This window comes from Cheilinus undulatus, linkage group 15 (assembly GCF_018320785.1).
Source record: "Cheilinus undulatus linkage group 15, ASM1832078v1, whole genome shotgun sequence".
NCBI classification, from domain to species: domain Eukaryota; kingdom Metazoa; phylum Chordata; class Actinopteri; order Labriformes; family Labridae; genus Cheilinus; species Cheilinus undulatus.
The window spans coordinates 37,652,534-37,660,147 of record NC_054879.1 but is presented as its reverse complement, the minus strand read 5'-3'; positions in this window follow the sequence as shown (position 1 = coordinate 37,660,147).

Genomic DNA, 7,614 nt, shown 5'->3' with positions numbered 1-7,614 from the left:
ATAAAAAAATCAGCCACAATGTTCATCTGAACGGTCCTTTTATTACCATGAAGATGGGCAACGTGGATTATCTGACTCTTTCATGTAGCACTATTGTATAGCTTATACTGACAGCACAGTGAATATGTACACACAGACAACAAAAACAAAAAAAGCCACCCAAAGTACACCTTTGTACTCTTGTTGAGTTATTTTAGAGTCCAGGTGTTTCTGGAGTTGGCTCAACCTTTCTAAAATCACCATGATGAAACATCAGTGTAGTTAGTGTCTCTTTCGCTCTGACCTTTGTGAGATTAAATGTTGTCCTTTAATTCTCTTGTAACATCAAAGGTGCATGTAACAGAGTTATAACTTTGCATAACTATAACACTGAACTACACCCTGCATTAAGGCAGTTTGACCTACTTACTCAACGGCTATCGCCCTTGGATGAATACACACATGCTCACGCACAACAAAAATGCAACAACACTCAAAAACTCAGACACGCCATGAAGATTTGCATTAATGTCCCAAATTAAAAGCTCGCAATGTTAACATCATTCAGTCAGACTCTGATGATAAGCTGTGTGGCTGTAATCACAAAACACAATTTGCTTTTTTGCAGAGAAAAGGACGTCTCATGTCTGTTAAAACAAATACAGTCCTCTTTCCTCTGCTCTGTTTCCTTGAGTCTCTCCATGCATCTCTTGTGGGAGCAGGGCTGGATCAAGCCATTTTGGTGCCCAGGGAAGATTACAATTTAGTGCCTCCTTAGTACTTCATCACGTCAGAGAAAAGTAGGTAAAGCTTGCTTCCTCTTTGCTAATGCTGAAGCTCGCCACCATTTGCATAACTACTCCTAAAATGGGTCTAGCTTTAGCAAACATTGCACAAGCTAATGTAGCTTTGCTGGTTATACCCATAGATGTCTGTATGTGGATATCTATGAGTGTTAGCTATATTAGCTATGTAGCAACATTACATAGGCAAGTAATGTAGCTTCGTTAGCTCTAGCCTTAGCTATGTTGGCTGCAGATCTGAGGTCTGAAGCCATGTTCTTATATTTTTGCTTTTTTTAAAGACATGTCCAAGTAAAGGACTTGCTCAGTAGTGATGGGAATTACAGCTCTTTTCAGTGATCTGGGTCATTTGGCTCGGCTCAGCAAAAAGAGCCGGCTGTCTCGCCTCCCTAATGGCTCTTCATTCGGGTTCCAGTTTGACTTGATTTGACCTGCCAATTTTAGCAATGTCATACCATATGATTGATATTTGGGCCAGTATTTGTCCTCCAACTGTTCTCAATTTTCAAAATTGATGACAATGTCATGTAATTATTTTTCAAAATGCACTGTCTCCCAAAAACACCTTGCACATGAGATAAAATCTGTTCATTGGCTGGGCTGGGCTAATGCATGGTGTACCTGAGGTAGAGAATAAAAGATCATTCCTACTAATCAATCAAACAACACACAGATACACACAAATCTATATAATAATTATATTAATAATAATATTAATATTATCAGTATTATTATTGTATGAATAATAATAAAAATTTATTTAAAAAAATAATAATTAAAAAATAGTTCTTTGAACTGGCTTGTTCACAAAAGACCCATCACTACTGTTGTATCACTCTTGATATAGTTCCTAGCCAATTTCACCCTTTCATGCAAGTTCTGGGGCACCCAGAAAGCAGTGATTTGCTCTATTCTGAACTTCCTCACAACTACAGTAGATCGATGATGGTAACCCCAAACCCGGCATCATAATCTAAGACACAGGTGTCAAACTCAAGGCCGGGGGGCCAAATGTGGCCCGCAGTGCAGTTTTACCTGGCCCGCAAGATCATATCTAAATTAGAATTGGCCTGCTGCTATGAGGTCTGCAAATTTCCTCCAGTATTAAAATGTAAATTTAACCTTGAAGAAAAAAAAAATCCTTGTTAAGTTATAAAAATCTGAAAAAGTAGAGAATAGAAATAATTAGATGAAAAGTAAGGAATGAGGAAAAGATATAAATTTGTGTTTTCATTTCGTATTTTTATTTTGAATCCCAAGATTATGACTGAAACTTAGGATTTTGAATTTTTATTTCATATTTTGACCTTTTAAATTCATAATTTTGACCTTTTTCTCATTTTGTGACCTTTTAGATTCACAAATTTTCATTTCAAATTAAATCTTGATCTTTTAAACTCCTAACTTTGACTCTTAATCCCATGTTTTCACTTTTCAAACCCCTGATCGAGAATTTTATTTCATATTTTGACCTTTTAGAGTCACAATTTTGAATTTTATCTTCTATTTTGACTTTTTAAGCTCTTGATTTTGTAATTTATCTCATAAATTTACCTTTTAAAAACCTTATTTTGACTTTTAATTTTGTACTTGGACCTTTAGGACTTATATAGTTGTTTTTGTCTCAGATTTTGAGCATTTAAACTCATTTTTTAATTAATTTATTTAGCATTTATTTGACATGGACATACAGTAACACTGACGCTGTGATATTTAAATCATGTTGACTTCTTTTTTTATTTTTAAAAAATCTTAATCATTTATCATCACTGTTTAATTTCTCCCAAAATTCATTACCTGTGAAAACACAGTAAACAGTTTTGGGTTAAATCTTTGGCCCCTGCTGTGATTGAGTTTGACACCCCTGATCTAAGACTTAATTTAAGACAGCTCCCAGAGCTCTACCTGCAGACTCTGATAAAACTTTGACTTCTTCTTTAAATGTAAAGGTGTAAAGTTGTTCATCTACAGTGGGTCTGAGGTATTTGTATGTCTCACATACTAAACTCTTCAGTGACGATGACAGCAAACCCAGTGTGCTGGTTTCTCTTTTCTTAACTGATTTTCAGCAAAGAAAATAAAGGCGGTACTACTTTTTTCCCCTCCATTTAAACTTTTTCCCCCAGCACGTTGTGTTTTCTCAGCTTTGTATTTATGTTCCCCTGAATCAGGAGTTCAGAGTAAAAATGTCAAACAGTAGACGTCACCACTGTGACTCCCTAATTAAAACAATAAACACCATTTATGAGTCTGCAGCTGGGAAATTTCACACCCTCATACACAGTTACATTTTGAGCACATGCAGACTAAAGCCGGCATAATCCTGACTTAAATATGACATGACACCTGCTATAATAGCTCAGTCGTGTGTGCTAAATGCCAAGGAGGATTTTAGCAGATGTCATGCCATGGATTAGGAAAGCTTTATGTATGTATGTGTATGAATCTTTTCCTCTCACCTCAGTGGAAATGACATGGGATACCACTATAATCTCATTTGTTTGTCTGTGTGCTGTGTGTGGCTGCTGAGCTCTAACAGCTTGTCCACTAAAGCAAACATACGGCTCCTTGCGGTGTTTTCTTTCCCAGTCCTGAAGCCCGGCTGGCTGACTCTCATAGTATTGCATGGGGGGGGAGGGATGAACCGCAGCTGTCGGCTGACGTAAATGCACCACAAACGCTCTGTTGGTGCGGTCACAGCCCCTCTGACAGCTCCAACCGGTTAACAGGTTACCTCACTCTCCCTTCTCCCAACCCTCCAACTCTGCAGTGTCGCCAAAGCTTGTGATGAATGCTACAGCCAAGTCTGAGCAGATGCTGCATCCCCATTGACAATTAGGGTTTAAAATTGTTACGCACCACGATCAGTCTGCAGTGATGCTTGTTAAGGCTATTATGTACATATGTGTCTCACCTTTGACGTCATTGCAGGCAATGCAAGGGAAGAAGCACAGCGGGAGCTCAATTAGTGCTACTCTACTGACTCCAAGTGAAGCATAAGTTACGGCTAATGAGTTTCCCAACTGCTCTACAATGTCTTCACTGGCTTTAGAGATTTATAAAATGTCAAAGAAAACCTCAATTAAAATGATTGAGCTTGGGTCGGAGAATTTCTTTTGCAGTGGCGGGGTTACTAAAGAGACAACATGTCCAGTCAGTAAGTCTATCGCTTTGGTCACAACTGAAAAGTCGTGATAACAGCCTTATTGATTGTCATTATCTCTATAAGAGATATTTCCTCTTTCCATACAATGTATCTTCATGGTTTTGATGATACAGTGAGTACACTTTGGCACAACCAGTAGGCCAAAATAGCTCACTTATCATGCCAAATATTTTAAAACTTTATAATCATTTGGTTTGATTTTGGTTCAAATCTAGCCTGCTGCTCCTTTCTCACATGGCATCCCCACTCCCCTCTCTCTCTCTCTCTCTCTCTCTCTCTCTATCCACTGTCCTGTCTCTACAACAAAGACATGACACACCAAAAAACCTATCCATCCATCTGTCCATCCATTATTCATACTGCTTGTTACATTCAGGATCCCAGGGAGCTGTAGCAGATCCCAGCTGCCGTTGGGCGAAAGAGAAGGTGCGCACCCTGGACTGTCCGACTGTTATGTAAACAAACAAGCAGACATAAGAGCTCTTTCACCTACAGCCAATTTAGAGCCATCGATTAATCTAACAGGCATGTTTTTGGACTGCTGGAGGGAGTTAAAGAACCCACACATCTAGTGAGAACATGGAAACCAAACTAAACTGACCTGTCCAATGGGGAGTTAAACCATGAACCTTCTCTATACAGCCTGTCCCATTAAAGGGTCACGGGGCCTGGAGCCTATCCCAGCTGTCATTGGGTGAGAGGTGGGGTACACCTTGGACTGGCTGCCAGTGAATCACAGGGTGGACGTATAGAGACAGAAAACCGGGCATGCTCACATTTACACCTACGGCCAATTTAGAGTGATCAGTCAACCTGATGAGCATGTTTTTGGTGGTGGGAGGAAGCAGGAGTACCTGGAGAGAACCCATGCATGCATGGGGAGAACATGCAGACTCCACATAGAAAGGTCCTAACCTGGAGGCGAACCCAGAATCTACTTGCTATGATGCAACAGTGCTAACCCCTGTGAAGCCCCCAAAGTTAATGTTACGAAAAATAAATATTTATATTTCAAAAGCTGTATGCCTTACTTGCCTGAATGTCTTTTATTTTTTTACCCATTTAGTGCATTCCAAATCTCACACTTCTGTTCTTAATACTTTGAGCGCATAAGTGCATGCAGCATAAGTACTTCACACTGAGAAGTATGCTCAAATGCAACGTACTACTTGCACATTCAAAACCATCCAAGAATTGAGAACAGAACAATAGACACACTCCGTTAATGAATGCCGCATTGGCAACGTAGCCAATAGAAAGGGGTCTAGCTGCAGAACTTAGCTCTCAGACCTCCCCACTTGCAGACTTTCACTGTGAGACACCCCATCTGTCAGAACAGAAACACAAGCTAAAACATTAAAAACAAACCAGGTAAAAGTTTAAGGATAATGGTTAAGGTAAGGGTAAGGATGTGAAAGTTCAAAGATAAGCAAAACAGCAAAGCATTTGATAAAGCAGAGTGTGCTACAGGAGAAATGCTGGTTCTTCATGAAAACATTCTCACATAGCTGCGCAAGCTACATAGATAACAGAGCTACGTAGCTAACATAGCTAAAGAGACTGCTCACAAGTCTTATGCATATAGCTGTTATCTACGTAGCTAAGTTCTCTAAATAGCTTATGTAGCTATATTAGCCTTAACTATGTTTGCTAAAGTTCGTTGCTAAACCTAACTTAGCTACATTGGCTTACGTGTAATGTTAGCTATGTTAGCTTTGGCTAAAGCTAGCTAAGTTAACCTTGTGTGTATCTACTTCTAAAACGTTCATTATTTACCCCCAGGATAGACCTCTGATCTTTTTTTCTGTTTTATAACTGAAATATTGCCTAGTCTGTAATGTTTGCAATGTGGACATGTCATGAATGTAGCTGCCAGACTTTGGTAATGAAGAAAGCTGAATTTAAAAAAAATAAAAAATACACAACTGGAAATAGATTGTACTGGAAATTGACGGCGCCTCAGTTCTGACAGACGGTGTATCACATTAGCCCCTAAACTCTACCAGAAGTGTGTTTGGTCTGTCTCTCGCTCCATCAAGTCTAAATGGAAGGACAAAAAAGTCCTCCAACTCCTGCAGTTCAGACCAATACCTTTGTTTGCTTTGCTGACTCCTCAGTCTCACATGTAGATCTGTCTGACGGTGCAAATCTGGTGCTGCTCACTGAAAACCCAGTCACTGTTTTGACAGACAACAGGGCATGCAGTCCAACCGCAGACTGGAGATGGATGGAAGTCTGAGGTAGCAATCTGCGAGGTGTGTCTGAGATCTACGGTCTGCAGCCAGACCTTTTGGAGCTGATATGGTACCATGAGCGTGCTAGCATGCAAGCTAAAGTAAGTATCCGCTAGCTAACTAGCTTGTTTCTAGTAATGATATTTTAATCTAACAAAAAGCATTCAAGGCTAAATAAATTGATTTTCTTTGAATAACCTTAAAATAAACTACAGGTTAAATGAATTTAACCTTTTAAAGCCTGAATACACAAATAATAGCCAGAAATTTCAATTTTTTTGGAACTGAAATATTTATTTCACTTTCTACTGAATTCCAAAATTTTTTATAATTTATCAGATTGTATTCAGAATTTTTTTTTTTTTTTGGTAATTTATGATCATATTGATTAGATAGAGATAACATTTTATCATTTTTAGGATCTCCAGTGTTTCCTCTGGGGGAGCCCTCTGCACCGGGAGCGGTGGTCGGCTATGGCTGCAGGGGTCTGTCTCGTGGGTTCCTGGTGGAGGTTTGGTGTCTCTGCCTCATCCCTCCTCTGGGTCCTGCGTCGGTGTCCTGTAGCTGTGGGTGACTCGCTGCTCCTGGTGCAGACGGCCCCTCTGATGGCGCTTTCTCAACTGGTTCATCTGTACTCAGCCTCTTGTACTCAGCCTAATGTCCACTATTTTTGTGTGTGTTTGTGAAACAGTGTGTGTGAGTGGGTGTAAGTGGGTGCACATGTAACTGTTGTCTGTAGGGTGGTTGCGGGTGTGTGGGTGTGAGGGAATGACTCTAATTGTCTATATTACGCAAAAGGTGGGGGTGGGTGGGTTTGAGGGAATGTTTTTAATTTGTCCATGTACAGCACTTTGAGTTACATGTCATGTATGAAAAGCGCTTTATAAATAAAGTTTGATTGATTGATTGATTGAACAAAAAAGTATGTATCAAACATGATACTTTAAGGGGTTAAAGGTGGGTGAAAGTAGTTTTCAAATTTTGATGGTAACCTCCAACGGCTTTTTGCAATTTGCTGTAAATGCAAGATGTCAGTGCTTGATTTGCTTTAAACCTCGCATATTTTATCCTTTTAAGACAAGTTTATATGATCTCAGAGGTCCCCAAAACATGCCTGTGAAGTTTGTTGCTGAAAAACACTCCGGTATTGGATTTTTGCATGTCTAAAACCTTTCTGTTTCAGCCCTGCTCAGAACGAGCTGTTTCTGTGTCTGTGGCTTTAAAAGTTAATGAGCTGTCTGACTCCGCCCCTCTCAGGAAATGGATGTGGCTTAATGGATGTGACCTCCTCTCAGCTGGAGGATCAGGAGAGGAGGGTGAAACTTTCTTCCAAGTGAGGAGGGCCAACCTAACCTGGAGGCGGTGCTAACTCCCCACATGACATCGTGAGGGGAAATATGAGAACGGCTTGTTTCAGCACACATGTTCTGAA